The sequence below is a fragment of the Prionailurus bengalensis genome, chromosome A2, assembly GCF_016509475.1.
Source record: "Prionailurus bengalensis isolate Pbe53 chromosome A2, Fcat_Pben_1.1_paternal_pri, whole genome shotgun sequence".
NCBI classification, from domain to species: Eukaryota; Metazoa; Chordata; class Mammalia; order Carnivora; family Felidae; genus Prionailurus; species Prionailurus bengalensis.
In genome coordinates, this window is record NC_057348.1 from 136049657 (window position 1) to 136073479 (window position 23823).

Sequence of the window (23823 nt, forward strand, 5' to 3'; positions counted from 1 at the left end):
ATCAGCCCAGAGCCTGACGCGGGGCTCGAACTCCCGGACCGCGAGATCGTGACCTGGCTGAAGTCGGACGCTTAACCGACTGCGCCACCCAGGCGCCCCTGCCTTGAGTTTTCAAGCTGGAGAACCCAGGCAAAAGCTGGCTGACTCCACTTAAGAAGATGGAGCAGACAGTGTGGGGAGGCCAGAGTGGCTATAGTTTGCAGGACAGAATACGAGAGAGGAGAAAGCTGAGCAGAGAATTCCAGAGATCTTCAAAAAGCCCCTCAAGAATGTTCAGTTGAGTACAGATCAGCACCAGTGTATGAAGGAACTTCCCAGGGCCAGGGAAAGAACAATACTGAAAGAATAGAGGTCACTCTGCTTGGTGCTCAGATGGGGCTGGGAAGAGCGCCTGTTCTCAAAGGCCACATACAAAACGTCACGATTCATAGGGCATTGCGAATAGTATGCAGAAGAGTCTTGCCTCAGAACAGTCAGCCTATACTGACCACAGCTCAGTTCTACCTAACAAATATTAAAAGCAAGACCTTAAAGGATCACACCTGTCCTCATCCTGGTTAGATGCCCATCTTGGGTGGGATCAGGCATTCAGTAAACTCCAGAGTAGTGGTTTTGATTGATTCCCTGCAGGCAGAAAAGCCAAACCTATCACCAGAATAGTTATCTATGCCTGTGTTAACAAACTATTGCCCTTTCTAGAACAGAAAGGACCCAATGTAGCCATCTTTCTGCCAAGCGGTTATTGATCCCTCAAGGACTAGTGCCATACTGAGAGCTGAGCACTGGTTCTTGGGGAGGCCATGTTCTATTAACCATCTCTATAACTCTTTACTGGTTAGTACTCCTGGATGCCACTCTGATATTATTGTGTATTACAATAGTTGTAATCCTTTGCCTTCTGGCAGTTAAGTCACACACTCGACTTTTACTGCATCAGGGTCCTACTGCTATCAGCAAGCTCATTTCTACGACAGCCTCTATCATCAGCCCCGGCCTACAAAGAATTACCACTGAACATTTTATGATGCTAATGACGCTCATACCAGCACATTCCTTATGGTCTTGGTAAATAGTGTGTTCTCTAGGCCTTCTCAAAGAACACCGTTTTCTCTTCGGTCTTATGGTCTCATTAACATAACTGTTCCAGCAGACCTAAATCACTGAGTTTTTAATCTCCTACTCTATTGTCTGCCACAGCAATTCAAACATTTCAACCTCACTCACCCTGGGTGACTGCTTTCTGGTTTCTGCTAGAAATCCTAACAGCAAATTCATACCATCCCCTGGCTTTTCACTGGAATATTAAGTCCCATCTCCAAGTCAATGAACTCTTCCTGATCCAGACTTATGGTCCAGCCCTTTGATGGAGCACCTGCTTTGTTCAGTGCCACAAGTTCTTCCCTGGCCCCTGGGTACACACCTGCTACCTATCATAGCTCCTTTGGGATACAGTCTGTTTCCTCCCTCATGGGTGCCAACACTTCCTCAGTTGCAACATTGTGTCTTAACACTTACTATAAGTCTGTTGGTCAGGAGTAGAGGTCAGGAAAACTGAGAGGGAAACTGTTGCCTTGTATGGAAGAAACCTCTGTATTATCTTTCCATGTGGGGGGAGAGCTAGTTCTTACTATGGAAGGGTGGGGACCATTCTGTATACTCAGAATGGTGGGGACTCAAAATCTTCAGGGGTACCTACTTAGATGTTCCTATACCATGTGACAGAATCCTAAGATCTGACATAAGTATGAGAACTCGTGCTATATAGAACATTCAACCATCTTTGAAGCTCAGTAACTCTGACTGTTGAAGACTGACCTTGATTTTCATCTTTTTCTGTTTGCCAGCTGCATGAGTGGAAGGATGCTTTTTAGCTACCAGATAGACTCTCCTGCTCTTACACTCAGCTTTCAGTTATTTGTTAATTTCTCTGAGCTCTTCATCACCCACTTTTAGGGCAGTGATGAACTTAGTAAAAATTATTTAATTCCATTATCTTTACATTTATTAACTCCCCGTATAGTTCAAATGCCTAAATCCTCAACACTAAGGTATAGCCCTCCCTGGACACATTGCCAGGTGGCAACAGGTAAAGGTTTTAACAACTGGAATACTCCCTTGTGCCAAAGTCTGTCCATGCTCCACTCGCCACTCAGGGTGGAATCTACATTGCCGGCTTAGGAATGAGTGACAGTCTCAGACCCCATTTTATTGCCTGCCTTCTCACACCATTCCTGGTACCAGCTGTGACCACTGGGTGATCTGGACATCAGATGCTGGGACAAAAATTTTATTGGAGGGTAATACCATGAAGAACTAGGAATGTCTCTGCCAGCCTGGTAGGGCACTCAGGAGTAAAGATATGTCAGAGGAAAGCTGATTGGGTGCAGTCCTGTCCTTTACCTAGATTTAATCAGTCTTTGGCTGACAGCCAGTGTAAAAATATTACATCAGAAGCTAAGGCAGACATTGAAGACGCTAAGAGCTGAAGGTCCACAGCTAACCACATGCCTCACATCTGGGCAGTGGGTCTTTTAAGGGGGATCTGCAGGCCACATCATGGTGTTTGCCAGAGCTCTCATACAATATCTGCTTCTGTACTCTGATTTCTGAATCTGTTTCTAATTGTAACAATAAATCCAAGAATTGGAAGCTTCAAATGTTGCCCTTGCTGGAGAAGCTCTTCACTTCTCCAAGGGAAAGGAAAGGTGGACACAGATGGCAGATACCTGGGGGTGTTAAACTGAAGAGAAAGGGCCTCAAGGGGAAATGCACTCATTTGTGCTGATTAGGTCACTACCTTGATTTCAAGTGTGTGCCCTAGTCTCTGTTTACCTCTCTTCATGTATTTAATTCTTAATTTCAGTGAGACTGCAGAGTTTGAAATGAAAGGATTGAGTACTGCTAACACATCTTACATAGGAGATATTAATTAACTAACAATTTGGGTATTTAAACAAATACAACAGAGATTTTGGAGATGTTCAAATTAGAAATATATTACTTATTTGAGGAAGTCCAATGGAGAAATACTAACAGACATCTAGAATATGTGTTTTCTATCTAGACTACTAACAGCTCAGGGAATGTGGTAGTTTGAGTTTGGATTGTTTCGACTTTACTTTTTTATTCTCCATGAAAAATAGACTTACCCACAAAAGGAGTACTTAGTGAATAATATTGCAGAAAATCTAACTCTTTTAAAGCCATCTAGAAGCACACAATTTAATTATGTCACTTCTATCTACTTCAACATTTATTATACTTGTTAATTAAAGCGTGTCTCTAAAGAGCTCTGCTTGCCTACATGTATAACCCTGGCTGGAAGTGCCCTATATATCTGAAGGTAAAGATATTTAATAAAATTATTGTGTAAGACAGTCCACATTGCCCTTCCTCTTCAGGGGAACAATGCATACATGAAAGTAAAAAGCTTTGCTGAAATATTGTATAAATAAGATATTTTACTAATCCACATTGGTTGTTGCCAGTACATTATGCATTGATTTGCGAGTTTCAGACTCTTAAGTTTGACTTAGCACAAACAAAAAGACAAATTTATTATAGGAGTGATAGGGAAATTGCTAACTAAACTGCTGTGTAAGCAGGGTGGGCATTGTGAAGTTAATTTCTTTTCTATTGAATCCTTGGAAGGACTTGAATATGCAAATCTGGGCTTTGAGTTGAATTTCAAAGCCATACTCTGACAATAATTTGTAGTGCTCCTGAAGATGTTGAGAAGAGGAAGATAGGATAGAGGAAGAAAGGAATCCATATGATAATGAAAAGCTGGAATTCCAAATGGGGAAAAAGGGCTACTGGGGAAAATCCTGGAATGGGGTGTTCAAAAATGTAATACTAAAAGTTCATTGTTTCCACCTTTTATTGTAAATCCTATTCTGGCTTCTTCAAATCTTCAGTAGAATCTGTCATGCCTACAAATGCTGTGTTTGAGAGGCAGAAAACTCGGTGGTTGTGTTGTTGTTTTGAAGTTTACTTGTTTTACAGAATTACAGAACGAGACTGAGGCTAAATTCCATGACAGGACTCATACAAATCAGAGAAGATCATCATCAATCAGAAAAAAATTAATAGAATTAATTCAGCAAAAGCCAAAAATGACCATGAAAATGTAAGCCACTTCCACATTCCATCCCCCACCTCCCAATACCTAGGGATTAACAGAAATCTGGGTAAGTTTTCTGAATTATCCACAAATCGTGGATTGGGGTTCAAGTCCATTAGCTAGCTCTTAAGGGGCAGGTGATCCAGTTAAAATCTGAGTTGCACAGGGATACTGGAATCCAAGAACAAGGATACACGTAGGCCTCAGTAATAATGGAACAAAGAACTCAAAGTTTCCTTAAACGCTCAGCCCAGTTTCTTTAGGTATATTAGCTTTTCAAAATTTTAATTTAACTATGGGAAGAACACTTAACATGAGATTACTCTCTCAACAGATTTTTAAATGTATAACACAAATTGTTAACTATTTGCAAAAGTCAGAACTATTTTCACAGGTGAACATCTAATCTGTTTTTTAAAAGCCTTCATAGGAAACCACATTTTCAATATCCAATAGGCACAATATTGTACAGGGGATCTCTAGAATGTACTTATCTTGTACAACTAAAACTTTATTTCTATTGCATTTGTTTGTCTTTATCTTACTGAAGACGTTTTTTTTTTCTCTACATAGTAGAAAACTTGCCTTTAAGAGCTACCAAATCACCAAAGTCTAGGGAGAGTTATGATTATGTTTGACTCAGATAATTTCAGATGATATCTTCTGTACTAGACAACTGTGGTACTGTATAGTTTGCACTGTATACTAGAACAAGGATTTTGTTTTCAGAGTACCAGCATTTTTAGATCTATTATTCTTATGTTCCTATAGTCATCCATTTATTCTTCTGATGTATGCAATTAGGAGTTTTGCATCACCCAAAATTTAACAGGTGTTTTAATCCACTAGTTACAGAATATTATAAACTGCCTTTTGCAATCATAAATCATATCAACATTGAAGAAATAACATCTACTAAGAGAATTTAGGGACATGGCAGCAAATTATTAATAGAACAATTGAGATAAGGGAAAGGATGCACTTATTAGTCAGGAATAGATGATTGATGTTAGAGCAAATTTTTTTCATGAAGAATTTATGTTACACTCCCCAAAGACCATCTGGAAAGCCTTCGCTGGATGTTTACCTGTATATTTTGAGTTTAATAACAGTTCTAGACATCTCTTAATTAATCACATCTGTCAAATGATGTTGGAGATAGACACCTAAACATAATGTCTTCAAGGACAGTTACACATTAGTGGATAAGACCTTCATTCACTCAGAAAAAGAGACTTGAAAATGTGATATATTCTGGTTTCAACTGCTCTATGTTAAATAACATACTTAGGGTATTTTCAAAAAACGTTTATATGTGTAGATGTGAAAATGTATACATATGTAAATATCTTTGGTGATATTTCTGACCTTCATCACCAACATTTTGCTCATATGTCATGCAAACCTAATGACGTCAGACTGGCTCTTCTTTCTAAACTGTGTTCCTATAGGGGAGGGGCAGGTAGGAAAAACAACTCCCTTTTATTTGCAGTTCTTTCATTATTCTTGAAGTTTTGTTGTAATATACAGAAGTAATGAATTAACCCAAAAATCTCAGTGGCTTAACCTGACAATATTTTCCTCTTGTTCACAAAACAGATCCAGTGCAAAGCTGAGGTTGGGTAGTGCCTTGGATTCACAGTCACTCAGGGATTTTGGCTGACAGAGGCCCCTACTACCTTACACATGAACCATCTAGAACACATGGTTTTCCTCATCCAGGTGAAAGGCAAAGAAGGCTCCATAAAATCTTTCACTGGCAATTAAGCATTTTGCTCTGAAAAAGACATACATGTGTAATTCCACTGGCTGGAACTAGTCACATCCCACCCCCCCACCCCCCCGCCCCCAATTGCAAAAGGGCTGGGAAGCATAAGAGAGTACATGAAATAATCAGCAAGTTGTTTTTGCCACACTATATTCCAGACCTATATTTTGTTGGGCAAGAGACATTTTAAAGAACCGAGTGAAAATTTTAGATACCAAACTCTGTTCCTTTCTCTTATTCCAATGACACAACACATATAAAACATGATGGCATATTCAGAGTCCTAACACTTTCCTTATGATTTTCATTTTTTTTAAGTTTCTGTATTTATTTTGAAAGAGAGAGACAGAGAGAGAGAGAGAGAGAGAGAGAGAGAGAGAGAGAGAGAGAGAAAGCAGGGTAGGAGCAGAGAGAGAGGTGAGAGAGAATCCTAAGCAGACTCCATACTGTCATTACAGAGCTCAATGCGGGGCATGAACTCATGAACCACAAGATCATGACCTGGGCCGAAATTAAGAGTTGGATGCTTAGTCAACTGAGCCACCCAGGTTCCCCTGTTTCCTCCTGATTTTCATGCTGAGGACACTGTTCTTTCAACAGTCAGCTAGTTCTTGAGTTAGATGTGGATCACTCCATGTGACAGAGAAGTGCTGAGAGCTTTAAGGTGACTCTGCTTAGAGAAAATAAACATACAACCTGCCCCCCTGCCCCCAAACCAAATGGTTTATGTGAGGTAAATTTAATTTCCAGTTGAGAACTTATTTTTAGGGTCAAAAAATTAACGTTTGTTTTTCACCTCTTTGACACATTCTTCACTTTCTCTTTGGTTCTCTATCCCTAATCTCCTTCTAATGAGTAACAGGTTGAGCGAACAGAACCAATTCCTATTTCCAGCTATTTACTGTAAACCACTGCCTCTTTATTCAACTTTTCCCCATAAGACCCTTTTTAGAATTGGAGTTGATGAAAACCAAATGAGATGCTGGTGAGCTACAATGCTTGCTAATCAGCGATAACCAGCAATATTCACATTGTAGAAAACATTAAGCGTTCTTTTTAAAAAGGATTAACATAACACCTTAAAGACTATTCTTTTCATTTAATAACAACTTAAAGAGTAATCCAAAAGGAATATGCTGATTTTTAATAGCCACAAAACGTCTAGCTACTTAATAAAATATCACGAACCAGTCTTGAATTACATTCAGGAGCAATTCAAATTATATGCAGAAAGAGACATAATCTCTGGCGGAGAAACCTGTAGTGAGTCTTATTTATAAGATCAAAGTCATTTTTGCTTCATTCAAATACGAATATGTACTTATACATCAATTTAGAAGAAGATTGTGGAATATATGTCTGGATGAATTTCTTGTGGTACCGATTTTTGCAAGTTTTTTTTTAAAACATTGAAATCACTGTTATGGGTTCTTAGAGATGAACCATCTGTCACAAATCAGAATCAACATTTATTTTAGCTTATTAAGAGGAAAAGTTGCTAGCAAAAACCATTTGAAGTGTAAAATTGGATACTGAAAACCTTTTTTTTTCCCCATAGAGGTTTTTAAAAAACAGATTAGATGTTCATCTGTGAAAATAGTTCTGACTTTTGTAAATAGATAATTATCTCATATGGTAAGATCACTAAAAAGGTGAGAAATGCACAGGGACAGAAGGAAGGCAGAGAAGCATGAGCACGTGTATGCAGCATGAGAGAGAGAGAGACAGAGAGAGGAGGCAGCTGCATTTCTCAGGAGAATCACATTTGTTTGTAGGTATCCTAACTGAAAATATGAAATTGCTTTCGAAGATAGCTCACAAACTAGAATGTACATTATGAAGTGGAGTGCTATTAAATAAGTTGTAACTTAATGTGGGTATTCCAATTTAAGATGTTATCACAGCTCAAATTTTGTTAATAAAAATGTCATCATAGAAGTGAGATCATCAAGATGTTGACATGTCATTCTCAACTTTGGTCTCCCTCACAAGAAGACCAACTGGTAATTATCCATAGATAAGACACCATTGTGAAAATCCTAGAACCTGGGGGTGAGGCTGAATCACCCTCTTGGACCACAAAGACCAAAAAGGACCACAAGAGTTAGAATAGTGGCTACCCTCTTAATACATTCCATCCCCCCCAAGAACAGCACAGCATTGCGCTGAGATTGACCCCCTGAACCTAGGTTTCTCCAGTGGAAAAAAGAGCCCAAGATGAACATCCAGCTCCTTCAGCATTTTGAGGCACTTCCCAGGACGTCTACTGAAGTGTCACCTCATAGGAATCACTAAGGGAATCTGTAAGGCTTGACCACTGGAGATCAGATAGAAACAGAGGAGTGGGGCTTATACACCTGGCACTCAGATCTTCGCTGACTACAATCCTCCTCTGAAAGGAGGTGGAGCAGAGGCCCTAGCCAGTTGCTCTGTGCAACTACAGGGCCAAGCTGGTGGCCCTGTCTGGCCTAGAAATAAGCCCATACATATGTGCCCAACTAATATTTGACAAGGGAGCCAAAAATACTCAATAGATAAAAAAGATTCTCTTCAGTAAATGCTGCTGGGAAAACTGGATATTCACATGTAAAAAAATGAAAGTGGACTTTTATCAAACACCAATCACAAGAAGTAACTCAAATGGGTTAAAGATTAAATGTAAAATCTCAAACCATAAAGCTCCTAGAAGAAAACACAAGGAAAAACTCCTTGACATTGGTCTTGGCAATGATTTTATGGATAGGACAGTCAAAGCTTAAGAAACAAGAGCAAAAACAAACAAGTGGAACTAATTATATCGAACTTAAGTGCTCCTGCGTAGTAAAAGAAATGACAAATGAAATGAAAAACCAAAGTATTATCCAAATAATGAAATTAAGTATTCATTCCCACTTGAGATTGTAAACTATTTGCAGGAGTTTACTTGTTACACTTTCGAATTTTCCATGATATCTGTTAAGACATATGTAAGTATATGATAAATATTTCTTATTTAATTCAGTCAACATTAAATATGATTTCTACATAAGGACACTATTCTACCTACCAATGCTTTGGAGGTTTGTTTCCAGAGCAGAGAAAAAGTAAAAGCTTCTTTATACAATGAAGGACCTAATGACCTACTTTTCTGTAAACACATTTCACAGATAGAAGAGTATTCTTTTGTACTTTGACAAGCATGATTTATTTAATTTCAAAATAAATGCTTTGCTTGAATAATAGCTATAATAAAGTATTAGTAATAAAATAATTAAAATATCTTTCTTAGAAGGAAAAAAAAAGGAAAACCAACATACAGAATGGGGGAAATATTTACAAGACATATATCTGATAAGGGGTTAATATATAAGAAATATAAGGAACTAATACAACTCAATATAAAAAACACAAGTAGTCCAATTAAAAAAATGGGCAAAGAACCTAAATGGACATTTTTCCAAAGAAGACATACAAATGGCTAGCAGGTGCATGCTCAACATCACTAATCATCAGGGAAATTCAAATCCAAACTACAGTAAGTGAGTGAGTGAGTGAGAAGCTGAATATCAGGCAGGCCTGGGCAGGTCAGCTACAGAATGGAAAAGGACTATGTAGAGCAGTTAACCCTGTGACCCAGAGTCCAACAATCTGTAAAGTGAAACCCCCTGAAATCAGAAGAGTAAGAACCTTGGCAGTTTTTCAGAAGTCTTGAGGAACATTTTCATTGGTTAAAAAATAGCTACTCTCGGGGCGCCTAGGTGGCGCAGTCGGTTAAGCGTCCGACTTCAGCCAGGTCATGATCTCGCGGTCCGGGAGTTCGAGCCCCGCGTCAGGCTCTGGGCTGATGGCTCAGAGCCTGGAGCCTGTTTCCGATTCTGTGTCTCCCTCTCTCTCTGCCCCTCCCCCGTTCATGCTCTGTCTCTCTCTGTCCCAAAAATAAATAAACATTGAAAAAAAATTAAAAAAAAATAGCTACTCTCAAAAGTTTAGAAACCAAAGTCACCCTTACTTCAACCTCAGTCTGAGGAGCAGGAGATAGAACAGAAACTAAGGAGCCATCTAAATCTGTTGGACTTACCTCTGGAGTCCAACCCATGAAACATCACATCCTTCAGAATCCATGAAAGAAAGCTGTTCCATCAGAGAGTCCAGGACTTCTTCAGGTAAGGAAGATTCTCACTGAAAAAGCAGTGGAAGTCGATGCTGTAAGAATATTAGTTCCCAAAGCTGCTATAACCCATGATATCCCCAACAAAAAATGCAAAGGCTAAGTCTCTGGGTCATTGTAAAGGAGAATTACTTGGTCAGTCAGAGGGAGTTGCAGAATCCAAAAAAGAACTATCAGAGGTAAAGAATATATTGGAAAAGCTCAAGAACTCTTAAAGTAGGTTACTACAGGACAAAGAAGGTCTTTAAAACCAGTTCAGGGTATAGACAGAGGTCAGTTGTGAGTTTAAAAAGTTGCTAGTGGCTTCTGTTGGGGATGATCTTCAGTATTACTTTGAATGTCTAGCCAGAGGAAAATCAGCTTATTTTAGAAAATAAAGCCATAGGTCAAAACACAGGTCAACTTTCTGAACAGTTAGAACGTATGTCAATATAGTGTGATATATAACGAAGTAAATTCCTCACAAGCAGGATTATGGCAGATGAGTTAACCAACTCCTAACCACATTTACAGCGTCAAAACCACAAGGCGCAGAGTGCTATTCAAGATATCCTGACTGAACGGGAACAGTTTTGTCAGGAAATGACACTTACCCATAAATGATTGGAGGAGCTCTTAGTCTCCATGCAGTGGGGAAGAGAGCAAACCTACTACCCTAGTACACAACCTCACATCACAGCAGGACTGGCATCTACAAATCACAAGTTGGCAAAAGCAGTAAATGCTCATCTTCTGGGAAATGTCAGCACTAATAGTCAAAAGAAGATTCCATGAACAGTTGAGTTCTGCAGCACCCCAGCAGAAAAAAAAAATGGCTGAAGTGGTTCTATGCATTCTATCCAGTTGCCTGTACAGAAAGCTCACCTGATAATCCATTTTTTGAGTCTTCACCAACCATCTTACTTGGTACAAAGAAAAATACTGGATGATTTATTTCATCCCTATGCTAGATATGAAAATACAACTTTCAGTTGCTGCCATCACTTCCAGGGAGAACTTCTTGTCCTTTCACATTCGGTATGTTGGAGGTATGCTACAGGTGCTTGCTTATTACCCAAGAGTCATTATTATTTGGAAGCGGGAGTTCTTATAATCGTAGACATAGTATCACTTTCTATTTAAGTAATATATACCCCCCCAAAGATGTTTTTCATGTACTGGACCACAGATAACCTTTTCTTAATAAATGTTTCAGGGTAAGGAAAGAATGAAAGGCATATTTAAAGTAGATGATATTCGGGGCGCCTGGGTGGCTCAGTTGGTTAAGCGGCCGACTTTGGCTTAGGTCATGATCTCGCGGTCCATGAGTTCGAGCCCCGCGTCGGGCTCTGTGCTGACCGCTCAGAGCCTGGAGCCTGTTTCAGATTCTGTGTCTCCCTCTCTCTCCGACCCTCCCCTGTTCATGCTCTGTCTCTCTCTGTCTCAAAAATAAATAAAAACGTTAAAAAAATTAAAAAAAATAAAGTAGATGATATTTTCCAGGCATTACATGATGCTTTTCCAAAGAAGGAATTATATGATGCTTTTCCTTTTTCTGAAAAAAAAAGATTTTACCTTCATTTTAGGCCCTAAGTTATATCTTGCTATGTATTTAATAGGAGCAGATTCAATTCTGATACTCTAATGCAAGGTGGGTCATATGCAGCCATATTCATTCACTTACTCTGGTCTATGATTGTTTTCGTTTGTTTTTTGCACTACAACAGTAGACTTGAATAGATGCAACAGGGCTTGTATTGCCTGCAAAGGAGAAAATATGTCCTATCTAGCTAGCCCTTTACAGAAAGAGTTTTCTGGCCCCTACTTTAAAGGAATAGTAGCTGGTAGAGGATGGGTGGAGGAAGTGTCCATTTCCTTTTTGATGATTTTTTGGGTTACAAAAGGAGGCTTATGGAAATACTATGGGTAAAGGGACTAATATTTTAAAACTAAATGCTATACTTTAGGAAAATTAAAAATATTTTACAGCCACATTAGCAAGTGTATCAGCCTAACATATTCTCATGTTGGTTTTGTTTTAGGGAAAATCATAGCTTGAATGGATGCAACTTGACATATATAAAAGAAACAGATTTTACTGAGCTCATTTTGACAAATGCAACACAATAGGAATATCAAGTTTGATATAAAATGTGCTGGAGAAAGTAGGATCTTCCTAGAACATTGTACAAACTCAAAAATGCAATCCATCAATTAATTTATATTAATATATATTATTTATTTATGATGGGTCATCATAAATATCCTTTTATAGGTCTTTAAAAATATCCACCATATGTTTATACCAAATTACACTGCATTAGGTGCAGAATTGCCTATCAGAAGAGAAATCTTCTAAAGACACATCTGGTCAAGTAACACATTTTAATGTCAACTTGATGATAGTTTGGTCTGATTCATCGGAGTTATATTTTGAAATGATTCATCTGAGTTACATCCTTAAAAAAAAACCCTACAATGTGATATCATCCAACCATTATTAGGATGTCTATTATCAAAAAGAGGAGCGATAAGGGTGTGGAGAAAAGGGAACCCTGTGCACTATCGGTGGCAACGTAAATTGGTGCAGTCATTTGTAAGAAACAGTATGGAGGCTCCTCAAGAAGCTAAACTAGAATTATCATATGACCCAGCCCATTTCACTTGTAGGTGAAGGAAATGAAGAGAAATCTGCACCCCTTTGTTCACTGCAGCATTATTTACAATGTATTCATCAAACATACAGTATTCCTCTTCCTGTATCAGGCTTATCTCACTTAGCATAGCGTCCTCCTCCAGGTTCATCCATGTTGCCACAAATCGGAGGATTTCCTTCTTTTTTTTTCTTATGGCTGAATAATATTGTATTATATATACAAAATATCTATCTGTATCTATCTATATCTAATCTCTATAGACTTTTCTTTGTTCAGTTGTTGCTAGACACTTAGGTAGTTTCCGTATCTTGGCTATTGTGAATAATAGGTTCTATAGGCTGCCTTATTTTTTATTCATCTGTGGGTAAAAATTATTTAATTTGCTTTTTTGGGGATTTTATAATATTATGCTACTATAATTCATAAATTTGATTTTAAATACTCTTAATGAATAATTGAATATAGCTTCTACCCAGAAACTTCTACCCAGAAACAGCCTATAATGAAAAGTTTGTTGCCAAGTGCCTGTGGTTCCCAGTATTCGTATTCATAATAGACACAGAGGCTTTTATTTTATCCTAAGCCAAGCACCATAAGGGATCCTGATGAGTGGTATGCTGGGTTGCTTATTATTTGTAAACAAATAAAGAATATGCCATAAGGCTATCTTTTACTGTTTGTGCTTCACCCTAGATAAAAAGATTTGAGGCCCTTGTGAAATTATAATGCAGGATCAGCCATTATTCAGAATTTTAAATTTCAGGTCAAATATAAAACAGTAGGATTTAATTTAACCCTGCAATTTTGCTCATTTCTTAAATGACAGTTTCCTGGATTGCTTTTTTAGGGAATTTGTACAATGAAGACTAAAAAAGTACATCTTGAATATGGCGATTCTGATGTTTATACCGGTCCAATAAAAGCCCTGATTTGGTGAGACTGCATCACAACATGTCTTAGAGATTAAAGGAGCAACTTCTATTGTAAGTGCTGTCCATAAAACATTCAAACATTGGGCTTTTTCCAAAAGGTCAGTAGATTGCAGTGAGTGATCTTCTAAAGCATTTTCATGTGTTCAGACCTTACCAACTGCTGCAGAGGTGTTATCCGCTGCTCTACTTAAATATTCAATGTTGTGGTGTGAGGAGTCTATAAAAGGAGTCAGCACACTGAAGACCATGCCTTTTCAAAGAGCTTTACTATTAAGAGATCATAGTGTACACCTGCTATAAAAATAAGCTGCATGTTAAATGTTTCAGAAAGTCTACCTACCTGCTTCCTATTTTTTACTGCTTCTTCTATAAATTTTATTTCAGAAATGCTTTTTATAAAAGCAAAATTAGTAAATTCTACTTTGCATATTGGTGAGATTTGTACATTTAGCATTGCACTTGGCACTGAAACAATGTGGGGGTTAAGGGTCCCAATTCCTGAGCAATCGGAAATCTCCCCACAGCTTTTGGCTCCCCCCAAAACTTTACTAACAACCTACTGTTGACTGGAAGCCTTACCAATGATACAGTTGATTAACATATATTTTATATGTTATACATATTATATGGCCTATTCTTACAGTAAAGTAAGCTAATGTTATTAGATGTTATTAAGAAAATGTTATTAAGAAAATCATAAGGAAGAGAATACATCTATAGTACTGTACTATTAAAACATCCATATATAGGCAGTGCACCACAGAGTCATGCGGATCTCTCTGTTGCTTCAACAGTGTTTGGATAGCACTGACCCAGGTACGTCCCTTCTTTCAGCCTCTAACCCTCTCCAACCTCTTTTCCAGTGGTAACCTTCAGAACCATCCTCTCAGGCATCCTCTACCTCCGGTCTAAGCCAACACCGTTTTTTGAGCTTAGCTCCTTATTGCCCATCAAATACCAGCTCCCAGATTCTTCAGAATTATTCCACTGAGGTGGAGGCTTATGACAACCACCTGAGCAACATGCATCTGTGGGTCTCCTACACTTACCCCTATCTGGGCTTCTATTTTGACCAGGATGTTGTGACTCTGGAGGGCATGGGCCACTTCCTCAAGTCGGCCAAGGAGGATTGAGATGGCACCCAGCGTCTTGAATACACAAAACCAGTGTGGTGGCCGTGCCCTCTTCCAGGACCTGCAGAAGCCATCCCAAAATGAATAGGATAAAACCCTGGATTCTTACAGACTTCTATAGTCCTGGGGAAGAACCTGAACCAAAAGAAGCCTTTTGGATCTGCATGCCCTAGGTCCTGCCTGTGCAGACTCCCATCTCTGTGACTTCCTGGAAAGCCACTTCCTAGATGAGGAGGTGGAATTCATCAAGAAGATGATGACCACCAGACTAACCTCCGCAGGCCGGCTGGCTGGCTTCTAAGTGGAGTTGGTAAGTATCTCTTTAAAAGGCTCACCCTCAAGTATGACTAGGAGTTTCTGGAGCCCCACAGCCCTTGAGGGGTTCCTCTGGCATCCCTCTAGTGTCAAGGCTCCTGCCTGAACCTCTCTCTGCAGCTACTAAACAGCTTTTCAGCCACCTTGGAGACCTCCTCCTTTGGTCTATTAGACCAAATAGAAATAATAAAGCTCTTGGCAGTCCCCACCCAAAATCTGTGTATAAGTGGACCCACACAGTTCAGCCCTGTGTTGTTTAAGGGTCAACTGTATAGGTATAAAATTTTTTTCTTTTCTAAAAACTAACACCTGAAATCAACAAAATACCTATTTTTAGTAAAACAGTATATATTGAAATACTTAAAGATTATTTTTAAAGAGCAATTCTCCAGCAAACTCCAAATAAAATACATTGGCTAAATATTAAGAATTTAATGTGAGGATGCTCTGCTCCTACAAAGGTGTATCAGAGGTAACAATATGATTTTTTAAATATTTTACAGTTTAAAATTATTCTAATTAAAATACTTTTAAAAGTTATTTTAATCACAAGTGCTGGGGGTTTTTATAGCCTGGAAACATACTGTCTGATGGTTGAAACATAAGTATTTGTTTGTATTATAATTTCTGAGACTTGAATTTACTAGTAATTACCCAGAATAACATTGTTACTACTCTCAGCTCCAAATCCACTCCTCTTTACTCTGATTTGTGATATTGGAGATGGACCCTGTAGCCAACTCTATTCTTCCAGCTTGGATAATATTAGTTTATGGCAACAATAGTGGAAGGACTCTACCAATCTAGATCAGGAAGAAGGGACACACTTCTTCATTCTTTCAATGTGCTCTTTTCTGGGAGGTAGGCTGTGCTGTAGAGTGATATGTGTATGTGTGGGGTGGGAGTGAGTTTGTGCATGGCCAATAATAGCAACTCAGTGGCTCTCACAATTAAACTTCATCTGTGTCCTTGGCAAATTTATTCTCTCTTAAAGAGCTGCATGTTTCCATGAAAGCCATGGCCTCTACTCGTATTTCTGAATCCTGGGCTTGGATATCCTCCCTGCCCTAAATTATTTCCTTATTATTTTCCTACAAACAAAGCAGCTGTGTTCTGCACCTCATAGAGTCCTTGTTTGCTCCTTTTAGTAATCACTTTTTATTAGTTAACAATTCCTTATATTAATCCTTGCTGTTCAAATTACAGGTGTGGTTTTTGCTTCCTGAATGAACTCTGATATGTTAAGTAATATGTACATTGTAAAAGCCGACAGCTGGAATGCTATAAAGTTACACTGTGAAATTCGTTATAGTTTAAGGGACTTGTAAGAGATAATTTGAAAAGGGAATAATCGACACTTTTTAAAGTCAGGGAAATAAGGAAGACAATGTAAGTCAGAGACTGTTGGTTACAGATATTGGAATGATCAGAGAAAGAAGTTAAAATAACTATGATTAATATTTTAAATATTCCAATGGCAAATGTAGACAATATGCAACATAGCATGGCTAATGTAAACAGGGAAATGTAAACTAAAATCATCAAAGAGAAATGATAGATGCAACATAGCTAAGGACAGATCAGTGATGTTGAAGACAGGTGAATAGAAACTTCTCAAATGTAGTAAATATAATAATAATAGTAAAAGAATGAAAGGAACAGAGCATCCAAGAACTTTAGGACAATATCCAAATATGTAACATATATATAATTGGAAGACAAGAATGAGAAGAAAGAGAATGGACAGAAGAAATATTTGAACTCATAATGACCAATAACCTTCAAAAATTAATAACAGAGACCAAATCACAGATACAAGTAGCTCAGAAAACATAAAACAGGATTAAAAAAAAGCTATAGGCACATAACCTTCAAATTGCAGAAAAATAAAGACAAAGAGAAAATCTTGAAGAAAGCTAGTCATGGAGTGGGACAAGTGTAATAATTCATTATCAGACTCTTTCATCATACTCCATGCAAGCAAGGAGTACAGTGAAATCTTTAAAATGTTGAAAGAAAAAGCTATTAAATTAGAATTGTATATCTGGAAAAATTTGTAAGTGAGGAACAATGACTTTTGGGGAAAAAAAAACCTAGGGAATTTGTTGTCAGTAGATCTGCTTTATAAAAAATATTAGAAGCTGATAATATCAATGGCTGGTGAGCATACAGAACAATGGGAACTTTCATTCATTGCTGGTGGAAATGCAAAACGGTACATCCATTTTGGAAGACAGTTTGGCAGTTTCTTACAAAGCTAAATGTATTTTTTTACCAAACTATCTAGCAAAAGCACTTCTAGATTTGAAAACTTGTGTTTCACAAAATTCTGCATGTGTGGTTTTATTCATGATTGCCAAAAGTTGGATACAATCAAGATGTCTTTCAACAGGTAGAGAAACTGTGGTACAACTATAAAAGGGAATACTCTCCAGAGATAGCATGGAATGAACTGTCAAGTCACCCTAAAACATGGATGAATCCTGAATGCAAATTGCCAAGTGAAAGAAGCCTGTAGAAAAAGACTCTGTACTTTATTTTTCTACTAAATGACATCCTAGAAAAGTAAAACTATAGAGTAGGTAGCAGAGTGTTTTCAGGGAGTTAGGAAAAGGGGAATGGGTTGAACAGATAAGCTCAGGGTATTTATTAGGCGACACAACTCTGTATGATACTGGAGACACGGTACTATACAGTTGTAAAAATCCATAGAATCTTTGACCACAAAAAATGAACCTTAATTATAGGCAAATAATGAAAAAGTCAATTAGGAGACTGGAAGAATCCCAGGAGGAATGCAGACTGTGATAAAATAATCCATATTACAATGTGTGACATAACCTCTTTGAAGGGAATGGAAAAAGAAAGGTGCCGATGATATACGTACCTCTGGAAATGAGTGGGAACTCCAACTTTAGGAACTATACATAATCACTGTGCTGTATCTGGTAAAATTTTTTGTTACAAGGGTATGCATTAACCACTCTGAAATCACTATCCATGTATAAGGATTGAAAAAATAAGTAAGTGGATGGCAGATGAGGAGAGGGAGGTTTCTCACTGTTGTAAGGAGAAGTTACAGATAAACAAGGGATGATAAAGAGTCTAGATTCAACTATGTGGTACTTAGTGAAAATCATAGATTTTAGTGTGAATTCATATTTACCTTAATATAGATATAGATGGATGTAGAACACATACGTGTATATACACAGGTTAGTATACACACATATGTGTCCTAGCTCTGCCTATTGAGGGACTAAAGGCAATGACACCCTTATAGCAACAAGTACACCTAGCACCTAGATCTCAATTGCTACTATTGTACACTAATAAAAGGAACCAAGGCACTTTGGAGAAATGGCTGATTTTGAGGTTTAAGGCAGAGGACATACAAGATGAGCCTGGAGTATCTTGTAGTGTCTGAAAGTGAGTGCTAAAATCAATTCAAAACACAATGATGGGATGTATCACGGGGATATATGAGCCAACTGAAAGAGTTCCAGTGGCAAATGTGGAACAATTTGATCCTGGGGCTTCTTGTGTCAGAAAGTAAGGAGGTACTTAAAAAAGCAAAATGATATGGGTATATCAAAGGGACACAAGAGTCAATTGAAAAGCTCCCAATGCCAAAGCTAGAAAAATGAGCCACAAAAGTAATAACATACTATTGGATTATAACCCAAAGTATAAAATATTCATGAATCCATACAGATATAAACAAATTATTGAATAAATGAAGAAGGAATGAATGGGGAGAACAGATAAATCTCGCAGAAGAATTCCAATTTATGTAGATATCACTCCTTGTCTTAGTCCATTTGGGATACTATAACAAAATGTCACAGGCTGGGTGGCTTTTAAATAACAGAAATTTATTTCTCATAGTTCTGGAGGCTTGAAGTCTAAGATCAGGGTGCCAGCATGGTCAGGTGAGGGCCCTCTTCTGGGTTATAGACTTTTTTTATCCTCACATGGTGGAGGGTGCTAGGAAGTCCTGTGTGGTCTCAAGAGTGTTAATCCCATTCATGAAGGCTTCTCCCTAATGACCTAAGAGAAGCACTTTCCAAAGGCACCACCTACTGACGTCAACCCCCTTGAGGGTTAAGATTTCAACATATGAAGTTTTGGGGGATACAAACGTTTAGACTATAGCACCCCTCAACTCACTTCTTTTTTTTAATGTTTTTATTTATTTATTTATTTATTTATTTTATTTAAAAAAAAATTTTTTTTTCAACGTTTATTTATTTTTGGGACAGAGAGAGACAGAGCATGAACGGGGGAGGGGCAGAGAGAGAGGGAGACACAGAATCAGAAACAGGCCCCAGCCTCCGAGCCATCAGCCCAGAGCCTGACGGGGGCTCGAACTCACGGACCGCGAGATCATGACCTGGCTGAAGTCGGACGCTTAACCGACTGCGCCACCCAGGCGCCCCTTTATTTATTTTTGAGACACAGAGAGACAGAGCGTGAGTAGGGGAAGGGCAGAGAGAGAGAGAGGGAGACACAGAATCGGAAGCAGGCTCCAGGCTCTGAGCTGTCAGCACAGAGCCCGATGTGGGCCTCGAACTCACGGACTGTGAGATCGTGACCTGAGCTGAAGTCAGACACCTTACCGACTGAGCCACCCAGGCGCCCCTCAACTCACTTCTTAAATGTGGAATACACATGGTGACTTTTTAAAAGTAAATACAGTATGGAAATGGAAAAAAAGTAACACTACAGTAGAGAAACCTGATAAACATTATGACAAGGTTAACATAATGAATAATAAATAATGTTAGTAGCACGTGCCTTTGATATAATGTGATGAGAATAGCACGTTACCTCTGTAGTCTTTTTCCCAAACGTTCATAACCACTATGTAACCACGAGAAAAACATTAGGCAAATCCAAACTGAAGACTATTCTACACATTGGCTGACCTGTACTTCAAATGCTTAAGGTCATCAAAAACAAGGACGTCTGAAAAAGTGTCACAGTGAAGACGCAGCTTCAGCTAAGGAGATATGACACTGAATATGTTATCCTGGTTGGAATCCTGGGATAGAAAAAGAACATTGGGTATACAATAAGGAAGTCTGAATAAAGTATTGACTTCAGGTGTAATAACGTATTAACATTACACTATTAGTTGTGAAGACATATCATAGTAATGTTGACAATAGGGGAAAACTGGGTGTGGGGTATTGCAGAACTCTGTAACACTCTTTCAACACTTCTTCCAAAACTATTCTGAAATTAAGTTTGTTTAAAAATTCTATTTTCAGTCTAATAGCCTCAGGTTTTCATTAAATAGCAAAATTCTAGATTGACCCTCTATTATAAATCTTACATTACCAATTATTTCAATTATTGATAATGTTTTTGGGTCAGATTTTGACTAAAGGACATTAATTCCGCTTTGTAACATTCAGCAGGGCAAAAGATTTTACTGGCATTCAGAAGACAGGTGTGCCTATCCACTGCCAATTTGAAAAATAAATTGGAATATAACTGGTAGGATTGCTGTTTAGGTGAGAATGTTACATGTAAAAATATCAGTAAAACAGGATGTCAAAAATGACTTTACTTTTAATTTGAAAGTTGTCATTTAACAAATTAAAATACAGGAGGCACACTTAAATTTGAATTTCAGATAAACAATGACTACATTTTTAGAATACACATATCCCAAATATCAAATGAGATACATGTACTCATAGTGAATTTTTTTTTCATTTTTCTTAAATTCAGATATGATTGGGTCAGCTATGTTTTTTTAAATGTTTATTTATTATTTGAGAGAGAGAGAAAGAGAGAGAGAGAGAGAGCACAAGCAGGGGGAGGGGCAGAGAAAGGGAACACAGAATCTGAAGCAAGCTCCAGGCTCCAAGTTGTCAGCACAGAGCCCGACGCAGGGCTCGAACTCACGAGCTGTGAGATCATGACCTGAGCCGAAGTTGGTTGCTTAACTGACTCACCCAGTCGCCCCTCTCAGAAACTTTAGAAGATCATTATATTTGAAATCTCCCCTCATTATTCTGCATTTAGATATTAAGTATACATTTTCTGATGAAAACTATTTCCAGGAAAAAAAAAGACACATTCTTTATGGGGACTCATAGACAATGGCTTATTTTTGCTTTGAACCACATGATACTGTCATTTTTGTAGGTAATATATGGCAATTTCACATGGTTACCACTCATGTCATTAAGTACATCTATATCTTCTATTTTTGTGGTATATCATAATTATTTGTCATATCATAACTACATTAGACTGCTGAAGAAGAATGTTATTTTTATTGGTTGTCATATGTTTATATTATTTGAAAATAATTTAATATAATTTTGTAGCTAAATAGGCTTCCAGGGAGTCCTGCTATTTAATTTTTTGTCATGATGTTATTATTATTATCATTATTATTATCACTTTTGTCATACTCAATTTTTTTCTTTGGGTTTAATTTATTAAGAATTTATTAATCTTTTTGGAAATCAGAGTTGAAAAAAGTAGAAAATTAAGGCAAAAATGGTAATGTGTAATCAAGATGTGAACCCTAGCTGGATTGTAATAATTAATACCAATAACTTTTCATTTTACATAGCAATGCACGTATTGACTGTACTGAACCCATCAACCCACAGGGTACCTAGTGAGGCAGATAATAGAATTTGTGTTCCATAGCTATGGCGCAGAGATAAAACAACTTATCATAGGATGCCTTTACTTAGGGCAGAGATGGAATCTGAATTAAGTAGTTTGGTCAACTTGAACTTAAATTTATTTCAAATACATCAATAATGCACTGTAATTTAAGATAGCCTTCAAAAAGAAACTGACAGCGGTGTGGTCAATAGATTTTTGCAGTTAAAAGATCCACATCCACTTGGATGTGGAGTGTATAATTTGCATATGAAATATTCACTCTCCAGGTCTAGTTATATCTGTATGCAAATTTTATCAAAATGTACTGCTTAATAAGAAACGGACAAGAAAAAATTTAACAAATGCAAGGATAAGTCCAGAACTCATCTGGCATCCATTCTATGCTCAAATAATAAGGTCTGGAAACATGCTTCCTGAAGTTTCCTGTACCAATCATGCTTTTGGAAGCCTTTTTTTTTTTCTCATATTGAGCTGAAATCTGTGTCTTCATACTTTTAGGATTGCTAGATAAAATACAAGGTGTTCTTGCATTATTTGGTTCTTGCATAATTATTATCTATAAAAATGATTTAATGTTTATCTGACGTTCAGATTTAACAGGGCTTTTTAAATTTTTATTTGCTAAATCTGGTCACAGTATCTTTCTACCCACTGGTTGAAGAACAGGAGAGCAACAGAGAACAAGTCTACTTTTCCTTCCTTATGCTATTCATTCATCATTTATTCATCTATTCATTCATCTACCACATATCTAGTGACCACAGTCTGACTCAGGTCCTAAATGCAGAAATAGATATTAAAAATCTCTACCCTATTGTTATCAGGTTAAGTAGTCATTAGCCAGAATTACCAGTGCTCTGATAAAAGTACATCCAGAATTCTTAAATGAGTTCCATGAAGAGCCACTTGACTCTCATGGGTGAGATTAGATGTCAAGAGGATGTCAAAGAGGCAAAAAAGGTCTCTGACTAGGACAGCTGTTGCCAATGTAGACTGGCGTGTGAAGGCTTAAGACGAAAGGCGAGCTTGAACATCAAAGGGAGTAATTAAAAATAGAGCCACGCTATGACCCAGCAACTACACTCCTAGGTATTTATCCAAAGGACAAAAAAGTGCTGATTCAAAGGGCCACATGCACCCCAATGTTTATAGCAGGATTATCAACAATAGCCAAATTATGGAAAGATCCAAATGTCCATTGATTGATGAATGGATAAAGAAGCTGTGGTATATACTACTACCCAGCGATGAAAATGAATGAGATCTTGCTATTTGCAACAACGTGGATAAAGCTAGAATGTATTATGCTACGCAAAATAAGTCAGTCAGAGAAAGATAAATATTATATGTTTCCCCTCATATGTGGAATTTAAGAAGCACAAAAGATGAACCTAGAGGAAGGGAAGGAAAGTAAGATAAAAATAGAATGGGAGAAAAGCAATAAGAGACTCTTAAATACAGAGAACAAATGAGGGTTGCTGGAGGGGTGTTGGGTCGGGGGATGGGCTAAATGGGTGATGGGCATTAAGGACGGCACTTTCTGGGATGAGCACTGGGTGTTATGTGTTATGTGTAAGCACTGGGTGTTATGTGTAAGTGAAGAATCGCTAAATTCTACTCCTGAGACCATTATTACACCATATGTTAACTAATTGGGGTTTAAGTAAAAATTTTAAAAAATATTAGTTGCAATGTGGAAACTAAAACCCTATCAACAAACATTTCATATTTTGTTATATTAAAATCCATTCATCTTCACACAAAAATACATTGTGTAAAGGTGTTTAGTTTCAACAGCAATGAACTTACTTTCTGGTTACCTTGTGTAAGGAGTAAAATATAGATCCAGCATCTGTCTTGTTTGAAAACTGGTCCTACCAATTGGACAACTTACATGCTACTGATGTATCTCAATTTATTCATCTTTAAAATGGTAATAAGTATAAAACTTACTTTAAAAAAAAAAGAGAGGGGGCACCTGGGTGGCTCAGTCTGTTAAGCATCCCACTTCGGCTCAGGTCACGATCTCACGGTCCGTGAGTTCAAGCCCTGCGTCGGGCTCTGGGCTGATGGCTCAGAGCCTGGAGCCTGCTTCCGATTCTGTGTCTCCCT

General features: G+C 37.8%; 2 pseudogenes; both read left to right on the forward strand.

Moving 5' to 3' along the window:
* LOC122488308 overlaps nucleotides 1-13611 on the forward strand; it is a 93193-nt pseudogene extending 79582 nt beyond the window's left edge.
* Nucleotides 13612-14373: 762 nt separating this feature from the next.
* Nucleotides 14374-15090, forward strand: LOC122488309 (annotated as a pseudogene).
* Nucleotides 15091-23823: the final 8733 nt, after the last annotated feature.